Source organism: Pseudorasbora parva, chromosome 14 (assembly GCF_024679245.1).
Source record: "Pseudorasbora parva isolate DD20220531a chromosome 14, ASM2467924v1, whole genome shotgun sequence".
NCBI lineage: Eukaryota > Metazoa > Chordata > Actinopteri > Cypriniformes > Gobionidae > Pseudorasbora > Pseudorasbora parva.
The window spans coordinates 4302207-4321250 of NC_090185.1; the positions used below are offsets into that span (position 1 = coordinate 4302207).

The 19044-nt window shown below is 39.9% G+C and overlaps 1 protein-coding gene and 1 long non-coding RNA gene across 38 annotated transcripts in view; one reads left to right on the plus strand and one right to left on the minus strand.

Annotated features, from left to right (window-relative positions):
* ptprsa (protein tyrosine phosphatase receptor type Sa) overlaps positions 1-19044 on the minus strand; it is a 361627-nt gene that overhangs the window by 218723 nt on the left and 123860 nt on the right. The window lies entirely within an intron of this gene.
* On the plus strand, positions 6018-7316 carry LOC137039381 (uncharacterized). The gene is made up of 3 exons (XR_010897627.1): positions 6018-6488; positions 6676-6784; positions 6894-7316. It is a non-coding gene; the product is annotated as an uncharacterized lncRNA (long non-coding RNA).

Consider the following 19044-nt stretch of genomic DNA (forward strand, 5'->3'; position numbering starts at 1 on the left):
AACACACACACACACACACACACACACACGCAGACACACGCACACACACACGCACAAACAAGCATGTATCAAGTCTCAAGCATATTACAACTTTTATAAATTAAAAAGAAAATCATTTAAATGTACATAAATGCCTCAGGCATAAAGTGTTTATTTTAGTAAAACATTTTTTTAAAGCGTAAATTTTTGTCACTGAAAACCACCATGTCCTAATTTTTAATCGGGCAGTTCCACTGCCAAGTTTAATCAGTCGAAGGACCCCGTTAGAGGTCGTGTTACTGTAAAGCACACGGTCAGATTTTGTCTTTAAATTGTTTAAATATTGACTTTTTTTTGCAACCACTAAGTTTTGTTGTTAAGTTTGTTGTCCTGTGCTGCCCCTAAATGACACGTTCTAATTAAAAACTGTATCCTCATGGAAAATTATACAAATGTGTCTCGCTAACTGCTAATGACAGGTTAGCTTGGAATAGCAAGGTCATAAACAGACTAAAAATGCTGAAATATCCTTGGGTGTGACAGATAATGTCCTGATTTTAAATCGGGCCGCTCCACTGACAAGTTTCATTAGTTGAAGGGGTCAAGATACTGTATTTTGACTTAGATTTGCTCAAATATTTAACTTTCTGTAAATGTCACACCATAGGACAGATCTGATTGTTTTAGGGTTCAGTTATTAACTATTAACTCAGCGTGCATATTACTATGATATTGTCTGTTTATTAGCACTTATAAAGCTCATATTAATGCCTTATTCTGCATGAGCTTATTCTACATCCCTTAATCCGACCCAATACCTAAACTTAAACACGACAAAAACTACCTTACTAACTATTAATAAGCAGTAAATTAGGAGTTTATGAGGCAAAAGTCGGAGTTAATAGTGAATATGTGTTCCCCTCACTAAAGTGATACCCAACATTTAAAGAAAGCGCCTGTAGTTTAACGTCCTCAGTGGCGTAATCATTAGCGTAAGGCTAATAGCTCACTGATTTATCACGATCAACACGACTTCCCATCAGCCTCTTCTCTCTTTTCTCAGGACAAATCACATCGGAAAGGCATTTATTAAGAAAAATTAAGAAAATGTTCTAAATGTGGAAATAAAGAGCCAAACTAAATGTTTAAAGGAGTACTTCATCGCTGGGAAGATGAATCTGTATTTAAACTGGGTCATTGATGTAGAAGAAATGTGAAATAATTTTTTAATTTAGTGCTTTCTAGACTGAGAAAAGACAGAACATTTATTTTTGTCTCATGGGGATGAAAGACTACAATTCCCAGAATGCTTCGCTGCCCTACGAGGCCCCTCCCACAGCCACCGCTACTGGAGCACTTTCCCACCGCGTTCATCTTCATAAAATCAGTTCAGTTAGAGAACAGACACTACAATTAATAACTGTGAGTGTGTGTTCAATATGTGATTGAGCCACTGAGGGAGTCTCACAGCCCAAACGCTGCAGGAGTCAGATATATCGACAGTCATGGATGAGCTCTCGTGATGAGAGCTGAGGTAAACGCGTCCGCCGCAGGGGCGTAACCACACACAGCGCAGGCAGTGCCCACATTGCAAACGGGCCCCTGGCGACAAAGTGACTCCGCAGAACATTGTGACACTCACATTTCAAATTAAAAGCACTGATTTCACGCGCTCTACCGCCGCGCTTAGGATACTGACCACCTTTTCATCAGAGCATGTGGGCGGAGCACAGTGGCGTTACGGTCCGCTAGATAAAGCTAGATGAGCTCCACAATTCATTTCCTCTCTCATGACCCATAAAGGCACTAAAGACGTCGCTACAAAGCCCATCTCACTACAGCGGCTCTACAATCATTTATGAAGAGGCCAGAAGAGTTTCTGTGCGCAAAAAAAACTAAATAACGACTTATATAGTGATGGGCCGATTTCAAAACAAAGCTTCGAACCGTTATGAATCAGTGAATCGATTCATGATTCGGATCGCAAAGTCACGTGATTTCAGCAGTTCGACACGCGATTTAAATTTTAAATCTATGAAATTATGAAAAAACTATGAAATATCCAGTTAAATAAAGGCTTTCTAATAATTTGAATTTGGATTTTTGTTCTACACTGCAAAAATGCTTTTCTTACTTAGTATTTGTGTCTTGTTTCTCATCAAAATATCTAAAATTTCTTAAAACAAGAAGTATTTACTAGACAAGCAGAATTAATCGTCTTGTTTTGGGAAAAATAACTCAAAATGAAGAGAGTTTTTGCTTAAAATAAGATAAATAATCTGCCAATGGGGTGAGAAAAATAATCTTAATTCAAACAGAAAACAAGATTATTTTTCTCACCCCATTGGCAGATTATTTATCTTATTTTAAGCAAAAACTCTCTTCATTTTGAGTTATTTTTGCCAGAAACAAGACAATAATTTGTACTTGACTAGTAAATGTTTCTTAATGTAAGACTTCTTAGATATTTTGACTAGAAACAAGACAAAAATACTAAGTAAGGAAAACATTTTTTGCAGTGAACTTGCAGCTTCTTGAAGATTCAAATCGTTATGAGTCAGTGAATCGATTCATGATTCGGATCGGCAGAGTCTCGTGATTTCAGCAGTTTGACACGCGATCCGAATCATGAATCGATTCACTGATTCATAATGCTTCGAAGCTTTGTTTTGAAATCGGCCCATCACTATACAAGTCATTATTTAGTTTTTTTGCGCACTAAGGGCGTTTTCACACCTGAAAGTCCGCACCAAGGTCCGAACCAACGTTCATGTTTGGACATTTGGTTCTTTTTGGTTTGCTTTCACATTGCAGTTATGTCAGCGCACCAAAGAACTTTACACTCGCACTGGCGTCCTGTCGTCTTCATCTCTGTGGGCTGCATCTGAACATTGATTGGTTTGTTAGCAGACGTGCGTCTGACGTCAGTGTGTTGTCAATTCAGCGGCTAACTTTGACAAGAATGAATGAACAGACGCATCGTTGCCAATACTGTTAATATTATGGGATTACTATCTGCAGCACCAACTATACTCGAGGCAAATCCACCAAATGAACGTCCTCGTTGTGCATTATCGGCGCCGACAGGAAAGGAGGAGCTCCTAGAAGATAGGCTTTTTAGCCAAACAATGCATTTAATTTTATAGTTATGTTTAAATATTATATTGTTATTTTTAAATTTCATCTAGGCTAAATTGATTATGAAACGAGCACAGATGTGCAATATATGTCAAAGACATCGAGTCAGAAATAATTTTGACCACTTCATTAAGATCTGTTTTGTAGAAAGCTTTGTATAAATTGTATCTTAATTTTAATGTTTCATAATTTGCCTGAATTTAATAAATAAGCTTAAATAAATAATATAGCAGACATCCCGTGACGGAGCGATCATTTGCGTTGCACATGAACTGGAGCGGCCTCATAAATAAACCGAAACTCAGCATACAGGCTACTTCTCACAGACATTAGAAATATAGTATATATATATAGTCAAGCAGAGCACGCTGTTCACGCGAGCTGACATGACTACAAGCGGTTCTGTTTAAAATGCTGCACGCTCCATCACTGCGTGTGCTGTGTGTTTAATCTGTGTTTTTTCACTAATCCTACACCAGAACTTCCTGTAAATGGTCTGAAAGTCCGAACTATACAGAAAATGCTTTCACACAAGAAACGAACCGAACCTTTGTTCAGTTTGGTCCGGACCGAGACTACCTCTTTTCGTCGGACCAAATTTCGTCTGTTTGGTCCGGACCATGGTCCGAGGGAGGTTTCACACCTGTAATTTTGGTTCGTACCAAATTGAAAAGTCCGAAAATCCGGACCAAACAAGGAAGGTGTGAAAGCACCTTACAACTATTCTGGCCGCTTCATAAATGATTGTAGAGCCGCTGTAGTGAGATGGGCTTTGTAACGACGTCTTTAGTGCCTTTATGGGTCTTGAGAGAGGAAATGACATTGGTGTCAATAGCCCCGTTTCCACCAAAATTACCCGGAACAATTTGTACCAGGAACTTCTTTACAGGAACTTTTATCCCCCCAGACCTGCAGCTGTCTGCGTTTCCACCGCGATAAAGTTCCGAGAAGATTAGGCAAATTAGTCCGGTGATGTAGGACTGCGCGCGACTGCTCCTCCAAATCAGTGAAGGACAGTAATCATTTTTGTGTGTACCGATTGAAAGATTTAGTGAACTGTTTACATGAGACGTTATCTAAACCGATCTGGTGTTTACATGTGATGACTTTCAATCGCAATCATTTTGTCACATGCAGTTTGTCTGCCGCATCAAAAACGTCCACGCTGTTTCCTCCAGCAGCTGAATGTGTTAACTGTAGCCATAGCAACTCTTAACGGCCACCAGGACTAATACAGCATTATATAAGATATTTATTTGTTGTAAAGTGTAATAATCATCTCAGAAAATTCTTCTGTCAGGCGCAGTTAAAGTAAAAACTGCCCGGGGCAATATACGCTGTGTCATTATTCCAACATTATCTTCATAACTTACGAAATAAAAAGTTTACCCCTCAGAAAAATGAACTTTCCTCTCTTGTCAACATGAGCGCGGCGCGCGCCGTCACGTCTTGTAAGGACACACACTTAAAAGTAATCGGTCAGGTCGTTTACATGGTGAAAAAAAATGAATAACGAGTAAGGAAGAGATTCAAGCTGTGCTGCTTTTGCTGGTTATGTATAGGTTTACCAAAGAGGAAATTAACAACGACAGAAAAGAGCACTAATATGCAGATTCAGCAGCATATTCAGAAAGCTTGTAAAGCTAGATTTAAAATGACAATGTATATTATTACACTGCATGAAAAGTGGGATTTTCGTCAGTAAGCGGCACTGTAGATTGTCGTGGAAGATCAGGTTTACGACTGTACACGGCAGTTTGCAGGCGACACCGAAAACTGCCGTGAATTGTCAGAAATTGACGTGGGCCTTGCTTGGCAGTTGTCCCCCCCAAGACCCCCCTTCCCTTAACTCCAGGGGAGGCTTTAACATGTAAATGAACATGCTGTGAGCTATACAAATGCAAATCAGGGTAGCAGGAGTTTTAACCCAAGTGACATTTTTCTAAAAGGTATTAACTTCCTTCTAAAAAAATCTCTTAGATAGATCAGGCTTAGTAGAGCCTAATTTTAAAATCTTACACTTAAGCTTGAATTTATATATTTGATGAAAGTATTCTAGATTATTTATTGTGTGTCATTTGCAATCAGTCCCCGTGAATTCAGTGCGACTCGCAATTTTGACCAATCACCGCAACTTTTACCAATCATTGCGGTCTCCTGCTAATAAGCGGCGTCATACATCAGCAAACTTTATATATCATATATCATTGCCTGTCAAAATTAACGTGTTAACGCAAATTAATTTTAACGGCACTACATATATATATATATATATATATATATATATATATATATATATACACATATTATACATTGACATTAACTTGTGGCTAGTGGTTTTCCAAAGTTACTAGCCACTCAGCATTTTCACTGGCCACAATTTTGCTGTTTAGAAATTACATTGTATATGTTTAAAGTTGACTTTGGCATATATAAATTACTTGATTTTGAATCATTTTACTTTATTTAGAAGATTTAAAACCCTTTCAAACTTTCAAATGCAGAATGACCCCCCAAATCTTGTATATCAGCTGGGATGTGCAGGTGGGCAAGGGGTGGGCAATATAATAGATTATAATAGAATATAATAGGCTAATATGAGAAAGGTAATATGACAGGCTATGAGTTATTTTAGTTAGGATATATATATATATATATATATATATATATATATATATATATATATATATATATATATATATATATATATATATATATATATATATATATATATATATATAAAATTTAAAAAATACCCTAAGCAAATTACAAAAACAATAGTTATTAAAAATAAAATAAAAATTCCGATACTAATACGACACAATGTAATTTATTGAATGTAATTGTCATTGGATACGACTTTCATCGAAAAGAATGTAACAAAATGTGGGCGTGGTCTGTGTTGTGAAATGAAACCACATTAAAAATTCCCTTAAACTGCGTTTGAAACATACAGCAAAGCAGCGACAGAGGAAAACACAGAGCCTGATATTATGCAAACATTTACCAATAATGTGGAAAGCGTTTTAAATCTGTTCAGTGGAAAATCCGCTGTGACGAATCTGTCCTCGTCTACCATCTGCTGTAAATCCAGGTAAAACTAGCTGCGTGCACGCGCCCGTCCCCAGATAACATGATCCCCAGTTGATCCGTAACACCGGCGGGAATAAACAGCTGAATGCAATCAGTGGGCTATCTCGTCAGCTTGCTCAGTTTGCTGCCGATTTTAACGAGCAGTTAACTTTAGTAATCTCCAGGTTGCTGTCCATAGATGATGGGTTGCTTGCTTTGGAGTCGAAAAACTGTGTGGAAGATACTAACTTTAAGAAGAGAAGACGAGTGCCTAAGAGAAGACCAGTCCTAAGATTGCGGTAAGACTGTTATCTAAGCTAAAGTAACCTAAAGCAAAGCTTTTTAAGTAGCACAAGCTGAAATTAGCCTTGTAAAAGAACAAATGTAAGTTGCTTTATAAAAGTGTTTTCTTTTTCTGGTCATTTTACAGGAAGCAGTACGACGTCTTCACAACTTCGTCATAACACTCATTTAATTGTTTTCCAGCTGCATGTAAGACATAGAGACAGTACGCAGGAGGTACAAACATCCAGTTCTTGCATCGCACGCAGAAGCTGTGAAGAGTTCAGCTCGGAGTCGATTGAGAAGAAAGAGGGTAAGATTTATTAGATTAGATCCGTTTTTGGTCAGTGTGACTATTTTTCAGGTGCATTTTACGCAGTACATCGCGCAATACTGATTGTCTTTATTGTTTGTTTTTACAGCTGCTTCAAGCAAGAAAGAGTGTGTTAGCTGAGGATGAGGTGGGCCTTTGGAAGTGCGCTACCATAGACCTGATGTCTGATGAGGAAGACGGCATCGTTCGCGCGGTGTCTGGATGGACTGTTCGACCAGCCAGGAGCTCGCCGAGCTCTGTGCCACGCTGCAATCGAGATTAGAGGCGATTCCAAAGAACAGGGCAACGCACGACAGACGTCTGAAAAATGGACTTAAAACAGACAGAATGGCGCTAGTTACCTACAGCTCTGAAGCGGAAAACAGAGACTTCATGGTGCTGTAGGATTTTGGGCTTCTCGTGAGCTTCCTATTGTTGTGTGGGCAGATCTCAAACGTTTTGCATTTGGTTGTGTGTTTGTGTTTGTTCTAATAAAGCTCTTTCTTTGAATAAACTGCACGTCCCTGGCATATTTTCCTTTCCTCAATAAATGAATGTCCTTGATGGTTATAATAGCGTAGTCCATAGGATAACAATGACATGAATATAAAACATAATAGCATATCACATGAATATGAATATATACAATTAAAAAATAATATGCAAATCATAATTTTATATATATATGTGTGTAAAATTATTATAATTCGGGGGTTTAAATTTATTAATTTATTACCCAGGTTGACCAATAGTAACAGATCTGCCAACCAATCATGAGTGATATTTCTTGTTTCAATGTAGTAGTTTCAACCAATACTGAGTGAGGAAATTCAAGCCATTCCGCTAAGGCGCTGCCCAGAGCTGCTATTCATATGCTAATTAGAGCCATTAGCGCCGGCGCCAGCATGCCTCCGCGAGCTCCACATACGTCATGGTTCGTTTCCGTCAATATGTGGCACAGACGAACGCGACGTTCACAGGCTGTAAACTGACGTTAATTGTCGAAAATCAGGGAGATTTCCGGCCGTTTACGGGGACGAAAATCCCACTTTTCATGCAGTGTTATCAGCTATTACGGACATTGACCGTGAGATGGCTGAGACGAGCGCGCGCCACCAGACAGAGAGCTAGACTGATATTTACTGAATGTAGACCGAACCTCGCAAAAGACTTTTAAAAATGCTGGTTGAACTAAAATGCTGCGTGAGCTCAACCAATCAGCATGTTCAGCGCCCAAGTCCCACCCTCGAAAGTTCCTGAACTTTGAAAAAGTACTACCTCGCGAGCAGGGCCGTTTGGAGGGGGAAATATTTACCCGTTACTTCATTTAGACCCTGGTTCCTGCGGTCTAAACACACCGAGTACCACCCAAAGTTCCTGGGTAAAGTTCCTGTGGTGGAAACGGGGCTAATGAAGGCCTTTCTGAGCCATCGGATTTCAACACTAATATCTTCATCTGTGTGTGAAGATGAGCGGAGGTCTGACGGCTGTCCAACCACAGGAGGAATTAATGACACAATTAACATTTTTGGCTGAACTAACCCTTTAACATTTAGTGTAAATAGCCAATGCCCTTTTTTTTAACCTCCCACATAAATATTTATAAAACATTATATAACCACAGCTTTGTGCATGGAAAGCATCGTTTCCCCCACCCTGATAAAGCGAGGGCAATGAGAGCTGTGTGTGTTGAGCGCTGGTAACAAGGCCCGAGGGCCCGAACAGACAGGCATTGGGGATTATAGAGTGGGATTGAATAAGCTCATGTATGAAACACACAAGAGAAACAGCGCAGAGAGCCCTGTTTACTACAGCAAGCTATTCCCCGGAAGCACACAGCGGGGGGTTACACACACACACACACGCACAGGGAGTGCATGTTGGATCTGGATGAAAACAGATTTGGCTGGAGTCACGTAAAGATGATAGACTAGAACGAAAACACTCGGAAAACAAAGGTGCTGCCCGACGGACCATGTTCAATGGCAGCTTTCTGCGTGCGCAAGAACATTCAGAGGGACGAGTGTGACGCGCCACTGCAAAAACGCTCAAAAACATGCACATAAACTCAAATCCTCTCATTTTACCCAATAGACTCTCACTAAACACTGTCAGATCTCCAGAATTAAGTTTTATTTGAGGCTCTGTTTGACTTTGTGTTGGTCACGAAGCTACTAGGAGACAGAGTTCCTGAGGAAAAGATCATAATAGCATACTGTAGAATAAACATCAGCAATATCTCTTTCTTGACCTGTTTGATCAAACTTCAGACTTAAAGTATGGATTTAAAGGCTTTTTGTAGTTTATAACCCACTTGCTGAAGAAAAAACACGAGGAAGTGTCAACAATGCAGCATGTTCAGAATGCTTTCTGTTTTATAAAACTAGTATGCCGTATACAGTACAGCATTTTTATGCTATAAAAACGACATAGTATGTAGTATGCAGTACACACAGCATGATTTTTGAGTAACATGTAAGCTAGTATTCCATTTCGAACATGCTATTTTTGAAAACTAGTATGCAGTATACAATATAGAGCACAATTTTTATTAAGGAGCAAGCTAGTATATGTAGCCCCGCATATGACGTGCAAGGGAAAAAAGTTAATCACGTGCACAATTTACTATTTAGTTTCCTCGATTTATAAATCAAGCGCACAATTTACTATTTAGTTTCCTCGATTTATAAATCACGCGCAACAATTTACTAATTTGTTTTCTCGATTTATAAATCAAGCGCACAATTTACTATTTAGTTTCCTCGATTTATAAATCACGCGCAACAATTTACTAATTTGTTCTCTCGATTTATAAATCGTGCACAAAACCTATAAATCGAGGGATCAAATTAGTAATTTGTGTGCACAATTTAGCATACTATTTTTTCCTGCATATCATGTGTGGGGCTCCGTACTAGTATTGTATTTCAAACATGCTATTTTACAGTGTATACAGCATTTTTATGCTATTTAAAAAAAAATAGTATCTAGTATGTAGTGCACAATATATAAAGCAAATATTTATAGTAAGAGCAAACTAGTATTCCATTTCAAATATGCTATTTTAATGAAGTATGCAGTACACATACAGCTTAATTAACATGTATGGAAGTATTCCATTTCGAACATGCCATTTAAAAAAAAAAAAGGATGTAGTACACAGTATACACCACAATTTGTAGTAACATGTATGCAAGTAATCAATTTCAAGCATTATTTATTTTTTAAATTAGGATGTACTAGTATACGGCACCATTTGGGAATTTTTCTTGCACCGGAAGTAAGAAGTCCTTCTCAGCCGGAAGTAAGATGACAAAACGAACGCAATGGCGTCACCCTTGTTGTCATGGAAAATAAGGTGAATACAGCACCATTTTAAGTAAGGAGTAAGCTACAATGCCATTCTGAACATTGCGAGTGTCTGTGCTGTAGCGTAGCTCAGCGAGTGTGTGCTAAGGGCTAGATTTAGTGTGTGTGTGTGAAAGAAAAAGATGGGGTCAGCTAGAGTGGAGTACAGCCGGTCGCCATCGCTCCCCGTGGAAATGTGAACCAGCTGTGGCATTCTGGGGGCCGATCTTCTGGGGCCGATAACACTGGCCCTTTTGTCCATCTGCCCTGACTTTTTGACATTCTCCCACTCGCTCTCCCTCTCATTCCTCATCCCTCGCTTTCACTCCAGATTTCTCACTCAACCGCCACTCGGCTAGAGAAAACAATCTTCAATCGGTAAGTGGGGGCTCTCGGTCTCGCACACGATTGAAAGGCAGTCACAGAGACACAATACGATCTAAGCACACATAAACAAACGGAAGGCATGAGACACAAAAGAGGCCTGATGGGTTGTTGAAGAAAACTATTTTCTGAGAAAAATATCTTGTGGATTTTTTCCTCTGAAATGAACAACAAAACAGCAAAGCAAACATCCAAGAATTGCATCTTATGCAAACCCTCTGCAAGGAAGTCAGTCTAAAAACAACATATTGTAGCACATTAAGATGAACAATAAGATGTTTAAAACGTTTTACTTACAACAAGTCTGAAAACAGTGCTAAACTAAGGCAGAAAATGGTGCTAAACTACAAAATAAAAATAAAATATAATAAAATAAAATAAACAGGAAAACTGTGCTAAACTACACCGGAAAACTGTGCTAAACTACGCCGGAAAACTGTGCTAAACTACGCCAGAAAACTGTGCTAAACTACGCCGGGAAACTGCGCTAAACTACGCTAGAAAACTGTGCTAAACTACGCCAGAAAACTGTGCTAAACTACAACAGAAATCTGTGCTAAACTACGGCAGAAAACTGTGCTAAACTACGGCAGAAAACTGTGCTAAACTACGGCAGAAAACTGTGCTAAACTACGCCAGAAAACTGTGCTAAACTACGCCAGAAAACTGTGCTAAACTACGCCAGAAAACTGTGCTAAACTATGCCAGAAAACTGTGCTAAACTACGCCAGAAAACAGTGTTAAACTACGCCGGGAAACTGTGCTAAACTACGCCAGAAAACTGTGCTAAACTACAACAGAAATCTGTGCTAAAATACGGCAGAAAACTGTGCTAAACTACGCCAGAAAACTGTGCTAAACTACGCCAGAAAACTGTGCTAAACTACGCCAGAAAACAGTGTTAAACTACGGCAGAAAACTGCGCTAAACTACGCCAGAAAACTGTGCTAAACTACGCCAGAAAACTGTGCTAAACTACAACAGAAAACAGTGCTACACTACGGCAGAAAACTGCGCTAAACTACGCCAGAAAACTGTGCTAAACTACGCCAGAAAACTGTGCTAAACTACGCCAGAAAACTGTGCTAAACTACGCCAGAAAACTGTGCTAAACTACGCCAGAAAACAGTGCTAAACTACGCCAGAAAACTGTGCTAAACTACACCAGAAAACTGTGCTAAACTACGCCAGAAAACTGTGCTAAACTACAACAGAAATCTGTGCTAAACTACGCCAGAAAACTGTGCTAAACTACGCCAGAAAACAGTGCTAAACTACGCCAGAAAACTGTGCTAAACTACGCCAGAAAACTGTGCTAAACTACGCCAGAAAACTGTGCTAAACTACGGCAGAAAACTGTGCTAAACTACACCAGAAAACTGTGCTAAACTACAACAGAAATCTGTGCTAAACTACGCCAGAAAACTGTGCTAAACTACGCCAGAAAACTGTGCTAAACTACGCCAGAAAACAGTGCTAAACTACGCCAGAAAACAGTGCTAAACTACGCCAGAAAACTGTGCTAAACTACGCCAGAAAACTGTGCTAAACTACGCCAGAAAACAGTGCTAAACTATGCCAGAAAACTGTGCTAAACTACGCCAGAAAACAGTGCTAAACTACGCCAGAAAACTGTGCTAAACTATGCCAGAAAACTGTGCTAAACTACGCCAGAAAACAGTGTTAAACTACGGCAGAAAACTGTGCTAAACTACACCAGAAAACTGTGCTAAACTACGCCAGAAAACTGTGCTAAACTACAACAGAAATCTGTGCTAAACTACGCCAGAAAACTGTGCTAAACTACGCCAGAAAACAGTGCTAAACTACGCCAGAAAACAGTGCTAAACTACGCCAGAAAACTGTGCTAAACTACGCCAGAAAACAGTGCTAAACTACACCAGAAAACAGTGCTAAACTACGGCAGAAAACTGTGCTAAACTACGCCAGAAAACAGTGCTAAACTACGGCAGAAAACTGTGCTAAACTACGCCAGAAAACTGTGCTAAACTACGCCAGAAAACTGTGCTAAACTACACCATAAAACAGTGCTAAACTACGCCAGAAAACTGTGCTAAACTACGCCAGAAAACAGTGCTAAACTACGCCAGAAAACACTGCTAAACTATGGCAGAAAACTGTGCTAAACTACGCCAGAAAACAGTGCTAAACTACGTCAGAAAACAGTGCTAAACTACGCCAGAAAACAGTGCTAAACTACGGCAGAAAACTGTGCTAATCTATGCCAGAAAACAGTGCTAAACTACGCCAGAAAACAGCCCTAAACTATGCCAGAAAACAGTGCTAAACTATGCAAGAAAACAGTGCTAAACTACGGCAGAAAACTGTGCTAATCTATGCCAGAAAACAGCGCTAAACTACGCCAGAAAACAGCGCTAAACTACGCCAGAAAACAGTGCTAAACTATGCCAGAAAACAGTGCTAAACTATGCCAGAAAACAGTGCTAAACTATGCCAGAAAACAGTGCTAAACTACGGCAGAAAACTGTGCTAATCTATGCCAGAAAACAGTGCTAAACTACGCCAGAAAACAGCGCTAAACTACGCCAGAAAACAGTGCTAAACTATGCCAGAAAACAGTGCTAAACTATGCCAGAAAACAGTGCTAAACTATGCCAGAAAACAGTGCTAAACTACGGCAGAAAACTGTGCTAATCTATGCCAGAAAACAGTGCTAAACTACGCCAGAAAACAGCGCTAAACTACGCCAGAAAACAGTGCTAAACTACGCCAGAAAACAGTGCTAAACTACGCCAGAAAACAGTGTTAAACTACGCCAGAAAACAGTGCTAAACTACGACAGAAAACTGTGCTAAAACTATGCCAGAAAACAGTGCTAAACTACGACAGAAAACTGTGCTAAACTACGCCAGAAAACTGTGCTAAACTACGCCAGAAAACAGTGCTAAACTACGCCAGAAAACAGTGCTAAACTACGCCAGAAAACAGTGCTAAACTACGCCAGAAAACAGTGCTAAACTACGCCAGAAAACAGTGCTAAACTACGCCAGAAAACAGTGCTAAACTATGCCAGAAAACAGTGCTAAACTATGCCAGAAAACAGTGCTAAACTACGCCAGAAAACAGTGCTAAACTACGCCAGAAAACTGTGCTAAACTACGCCAGAAAACTGTGCTAAACTATGCCAGAAAACTGTGCTAAACTATGCCAGAAAACAGTGCTAAACTATGCCAGAAAACAGTGCTAAACTACGCCAGAAAACAGTGCTAAACTACGCCAGAAAACAGTGCTAAACTATGCCAGAAAACAGTGCTAAACTATGCCAGAAAACAGTGCTAAACTACGCCAGAAAACTGTGCTAAACTACGCCAGAAAACAGTGCTAAACTACGCCAGAAAACAGTGCTAAACTACGCCAGAAAACAGTGCTAAACTACGCCAGAAAACAGTGCTAAACTACGCCAGAAAACAGTGCTAAACTACGACAGAAAACTGTGCTAAAACTATGCCAGAAAACAGTGCTAAACTACGACAGAAAACTGTGCTAAACTACGCCAGAAAACTGTGCTAAACTACGCCAGAAAACAGTGCTAAACTACGCCAGAAAACAGTGCTAAACTACGCCAGAAAACAGTGCTAAACTACGCCAGAAAACAGTGCTAAACTACGCCAGAAAACAGTGCTAAACTACGCCAGAAAACAGTGCTAAACTATGCCAGAAAACAGTGCTAAACTATGCCAGAAAACAGTGCTAAACTACGCCAGAAAACAGTGCTAAACTACGCCAGAAAACTGTGCTAAACTACGCCAGAAAACTGTGCTAAACTATGCCAGAAAACTGTGCTAAACTATGCCAGAAAACAGTGCTAAACTATGCCAGAAAACAGTGCTAAACTACGCCAGAAAACAGTGCTAAACTACGCCAGAAAACAGTGCTAAACTATGCCAGAAAACAGTGCTAAACTATGCCAGAAAACAGTGCTAAACTACGCCAGAAAACTGTGCTAAACTACGGCAGAAAACTGTGCTAATCTATGCCAGAAAACAGTGCTAAACTATGCCAGAAAACAGTGCTAAACTACGCCAGAAAACTGTGCTAAACTACGGCAGAAAACTGTGCTAAACTACGCCAGAAAACTGTGCTAAACTACGCCAGAAAACTGTGCTAAACTATGCCAGAAAACAGTGCTAAACTACGCCAGAAAACAGTGCTAAACTACGCCAGAAAACTGTGCTAAACTACGGCAGAAAACTGTGCTAATCTATGCCAGAAAACAGTGCTAAACTATGCCAGAAAACAGTGCTAAACTACGCCAGAAAACTGTGCTAAACTACGGCAGAAAACTGTGCTAAACTACGCCAGAAAACAGTGCTAAACTACGCCAGAAAACAGTGCTAAACTATGCCAGAAAACAGTGCTAAACTACGCCAGAAAACTGTGCTAAACTACGGCAGAAAACTGTGCTAAACTACGCCAGAAAACAGTGCTAAACTACGCCAGAAAACTGTGCTAAACTACGGCAGAAAACAGTGCTAAACTATGCCAGAAAACAGTGCTAAACTATGCCAGAAAACAGTGCTAAACTACGCCAGAAAACTGTGCTAAACTACGGCAGAAAACTGTGCTAAACTACGCCAGAAAACTGTGCTAAACTACGCCAGAAAACTGTGCTAAACTATGCCAGAAAACAGTGCTAAACTATGCCAGAAAACAGTGCTAAACTACGCCAGAAAACTGTGCTAAACTACGCCAGAAAACTGTGCTAAACTATGCCAGAAAACTGTGCTAAACTATGCCAGAAAACAGTGCTAAACCACGCCAGAAAACTGTGCTAAACTACGCCAGAAAACACTGCTAAACCACGCCAGAAAACTGTGCTAAACTACGCCAGAAAACAGTGCTAAACTACGCCAGAAAACAGTGCTAAACTACGCCAGAAAACAGGACGAAGACTGTGCTAATAAAGATTTGTATTAGCAAAGAAAACCTCTTTTAGAGATTAGCATCCTCACCGAAACTACGATGCGTAAGGCTTTTGCTTACTCTCCACTCTCATTAGCTTGCAGAACAGATAATTATTGTTGCGAAAACCAAAACCCATGTTGTGTGTCAATGTGGAATAACCTCACCCGACTCAGCCGACATAAACCTTAGGGGTGTAAGAAAATATCGATACACGTGAATATCGCGATATTATGTTTGGCGATACTGTATCGATTCTCAAAAACGCTGTATCGATATTTATATATTTATTTATTTACATCCAAGATTCGTGGCTTTGTGTTCGGTTTAAACCACAGACTGTATAACACCCAACCGCTAGATGGCAGTGTTATCTCAGAACGTATAACGGACGCGGAGCCGGAGAAGCGCAAGGTGAAAGTGCATCGTTAGTGTTTACATTAGCAAACCCAGCTCTCAAGACGATAGCATTATCCCGCTCCTGCAGTATACAGAGCTGAAGTGTGGACTCATGTTGGCTTCAGCTATAAAGAAGCCACTAAGGAAATCGACAAGAATCATTTTGTTTGCAAAATAGGCCAAGTTATAATCTAATACTCGGGAAACACATTGAAACAGAGAGCTCGCTTAACATCCTGACGTCACCCGCGCTGCTGAGAAGTGTTTCGATAGAATGTCCTGCACGCTTTCCTCTCAGTAACAAAATAAACACACTCCAAAACTGACAGCGGTGGCAGGAGAACGAAAGATAATAGCGATGTGGATATGGATGCACCAGCTCTGCAGCTCAGTAACGTTACTTGAAATAGCACTTTATACAATAGACTGCTTTATAGAAAACAGCTTTAGGTGCACTGCACTCCCTTCTTTGGTCGGCGTTTATTCATTCAAAAATGAGCAGTGCGCTTTAATGTTTCTAGGCAACCCCCGAATCACCTGTACTGTCAGTCAAATCAATGTAACGGTCAACACAACGGAAGGCCCGCCTCTTCATTCATTCGTTTGGACAACAGAACATAAGCGTGATGAAGTTGCACGCTTTTCTGCTCAGAGTTGACTTTTTTTCAGACGTGAGGCGCCCAGTGCGCATAAGCAGTGCGCATAACGCTCTCTGCCAACCGAAATCCATTGAAAAAAGGCGCCTCTCGCTGCAAAAACGCGCTCTGTGTGATCGGGGCTGCTGTGTTAAATATAAAACAAACAGTCATTCAGTCATGAAATGGACTGCACTTTCTGTTGTTAAATAGCCACTGCTATACTGTGAACCTTTAAAACATATACACATAAAGAATCCTGCAGTAACTTTACATTTCCCTCAACTTATATGATATGATTAGTGATATAAATTATACTGTATTAATTAAATAAAATACTTTGTCTCGTGTTTTAGGCTTATGGTTGTGTTCTTTATTCTTTTAAATTATAAAAAACAAAAACACACAAAAAAGAAATATCGCAATATGTTGCCTCTCTTACAATATCGCAATATATTGCAATATATCGTATCGTAACCCCTGTAACGTGATACATATCGTATCGCCAGAGTCTTGGCAATACACAGCCCTAATAAACCTTCTTTTTATGAAAAAAAAAAGTTGAGAAAACTTAAGTTTAAGGCAACCAGCAGCAGAACATTTATAAGTTTTCTCAACTTAGGGTCAATAGTGGTACAAACTTTGAGCCATCTCAACTTTTTTCATGTTAAATAGTTGAATAATCTTTAAAAGCTGAATTTGTCATACAAAACATACGTTGGATTTTTTTACAGTGTAGGCTGCCCCCTTTCCAGCATTCCACCGCTAAAACAAATAATCAGACTCCGAATGGTATTTTAATGAGAGTGTGGGAGTGGAACTGTTAAGCGCAGCTCTCCACATGCCAACGTCTGAGCCTGGCCTCCCTTTATACCGCTTACAATTAGTTAGCTAATCAGCTACCACTGTGAGAGAAATATCTTTTCATAAACGCATTATGATGGGGACAATCAGGCTAGTTGGAGAACGCTACAGCAATGACAACAATATGCACGCGGTGCACTTATCGGTGGCTACGTACCCTTGGAAGGAGCGTGTATGCTAACCTTTCAAGAGTAGGTTAATGTATGGAGAGGGGTTTTACGACCAGGGATGAATTCATTATGGTGACAATCTCAGCTGATTTGCCATTTCAACCTTCTGCCTATAAACCTATGGACGACATTTCGAAACCCTCCCGCTTTAACCTTAATCTAACCCTTGTCTAAGAGGAGACAGGTGAATATTAATTATGTAGAGACGAATCAATGTCAAAACAGATGGTGCGAGATGATGGGGTTCATTTGGGGCAGTCGTGGACTAATTGATAGAAGGTTTCGGGTTTGATTCTCAATACCGGCAGGTATTAACTGAAGTGCCATTGAGCAAGTTTGTGTGTGTGTGTGTGTGTGTGTGTAGGGTGCGAACTACGGGGAGCTCGGCCCCTGAAAATGTGATTTGAGAAATTTTGGGGGGTCTCAAAAGTATTGACACTGTGTTATTTTGAGGTGCAATTTCAGTTTTCTGTAATGTGATCATTGTGGATTATTATCAGTGGTGGAATGTAACGAAGTACAAATAATTCGTTACTTTACTTAAGTACATTTTTCAAGTATCCTTTACTTAAGTATAATTAATAGTGCATACTTTTTACTTTTACTTCGTTACATTTTGCAGCAATTATTATACTTTCTACTCCACTACATTTCTACAACGTTTCGTTACATTTTCTGGTCAGTTTCAGGGCTGGAGATTAAGGCTTGCCCGGATAATAATATATAATGTACGTTATTATCTAATGAATTACCGGTTGCGCTGTTGAGGCTCGCGCAGCCTCTCGAGGAGAAATGGAAACAAATCAGCCCCGCTCACACAAAGAAACTCAGTAACATAATATATTAAAATTAAAAATGTTTAGTTTTTATATTTTATAACAGTTAAAAAAACATCACATGACACGACCAACGAGTGTAGTTTTCCTGAATACCATCACGACAGAAAATGTGACACTGATTTCATTTGACAGTGGCTCGACTGGGGCGGCAGTGGCTCAGTGGTTCATGTAGGTTGTCTACAAACCAGAAGGATGGTGGTTCGATCCCCGGTTCCACCTGACCAAGTGTCAAAGTGTCCATGAGCAAGACACCTAACCCCAGCTGCTCCCGACGAGCTGGATGGCGCCTTACATGGCTGACATCGCCGTCGGTGTATGAATGGGTGAATGTGAGGCAAAAATGTAAAGCGCTTTGGATAAAAGCGCTATATAAATGCAGTCCATTTACCATTTACCATTGACAGTTCCTTAAACAATTAATTAACATCAAGTCACTTACATTTTATTGATTGCTTTATTGCTTTTGTTCTATTTCAGCAGCGAAAATATTTCCAAGATCAGATTTCCACATCCGAACCATAACGTATTGCACCGCAACAGCGCGTTACCGAATCAAAGATTCAATGCCCTATTCATAAACGACTCATTTATGAACGAATCAGCCGTTTGAACGAATCGACTCAATGACTCTCTCATAAGGATTCACCTGCCGCCATCTACTGGTGGTTTAGTTCACT